Source organism: Arachis stenosperma, chromosome 2 (genome assembly GCF_014773155.1).
Source record: "Arachis stenosperma cultivar V10309 chromosome 2, arast.V10309.gnm1.PFL2, whole genome shotgun sequence".
NCBI lineage: Eukaryota > Viridiplantae > Streptophyta > Magnoliopsida > Fabales > Fabaceae > Arachis > Arachis stenosperma.
The window spans coordinates 89,938,795-89,940,164 of NC_080378.1; the positions used below are offsets into that span (position 1 = coordinate 89,938,795).

Sequence of the window (1,370 nt, forward strand, 5' to 3'; positions counted from 1 at the left end):
ACTCTTGCAGCTTGCACCTCAAAGATCCCTAGCTTCTCCATTACAGAGAGAGGCATGAGGTTTATACTTGACCCTAGGTCACACAGAGCCTTCTTAAAGGTCATGGTGCCTATGGTACAAGGTATTGAAAACTTCCCAGGATCCTGTCTCTTTTGAGGTAATTTCTGCCCAGACAAGTCATGCAGTTCTTTGGTGAGCAAAGGGGGTTCATCCTCCCAAGTCTCATTACCAAATAACTTGTCATTTAGCTTCATGATTGCTCCAAGGTATTTAGCAACTTTCTCTTCAACGACATACTCATCCTCTTCAGAGGAAGAATACTCATCAGAGCTCATGAATAGCAGAAGTAAATCCAATGGAATCTCTATGGTCTCAGTGTGAGCCTCAGATTCCCATGGTTCCTCATTAGGGAACTCATTGGAGGCCAGTGGACGTCCATTGAGGTCTTCCTCAGTGGCGTTCACTGCCTCTCCCTCCTCTTCTAGTTCGGCCATGTGGATCATGTTAATGGCCTTGCATTCTTCTTTTGGATTCTCTTCTGTATTGCTTGGAAGAGTACTAGGAGGAAGTTCAGTAACTCTCTTACTCAGCTGTCCTACTTGTGCCTCCAAATTCCTAATGGAGGACCTTGTTTCAGTCATGAAACTTTGAGTGGTTTTGATTAGATCAGAGACCATGGTTGCTAAGTCAGAGTGGTTCTGCTTAGAATTCTCTGTCTGTTGCTGAGAAGATGATGGAAAAGGCTTGCCATTGCTAAACCTGTTTCTTCCACCATTATTGTTGTTGAAACCTTGTTGAGATCTCTGTTGATCCTTCCATGAGAGATTTGGATGATTTCTCCATGAAGAATTATAGGTGTTTCCATAGGGTTCTCCTATGTAATTCACCTCTTCCATTGAAGGGTTCTCAGGATCATAAGCTTCTTCTTCAGATGAAGCGTCCTTAGTACTGCCTGGTGCAGCTTGCATTCCAGACAGACTTTGAGAAATCAAATTGACTTGTTGAGTCAATATTTTGTTCTGAGCCAGTATGGCATTCAGAGTGTGAATCTCAAGAACGCCTTTCTTCTGATTCGTCCCATTGTTCACAGGATTCCTTTCAGAAGTGTACATGAATTGGTTATTTGCAACCATTTCAATGAGTTCTTGAGCTTCTGCAGGCGTCTTCTTTAGATGAAGAGATCCTCCAGCAGAGCTGTCTAATGACATCTTGGACAGTTTAGATAGACCATCATAGAAGATACCTATGATGCTCCATTCAGAAAGCATGTCAGAAGGACACTTTCTGATCAATTATTTGTATCTTTTCCAAGCTTCATAGAGGGATTCTCCTTCCTTCTGTCTGAAGGTTTGGACTTCTATTCTAAGCTT

The 1,370-nt window shown here is 42.5% G+C and overlaps 1 non-coding gene across 1 annotated transcript; it reads left to right on the top strand.

Moving 5' to 3' along the window:
• Positions 1 to 1,262: 1,262 nt before the first annotated feature.
• LOC130964514 (small nucleolar RNA R71) lies at positions 1,263 to 1,370 on the top strand. Its single transcript, XR_009080604.1, has one exon. It is a non-coding gene; the product is annotated as a small nucleolar RNA R71 (small nucleolar RNA).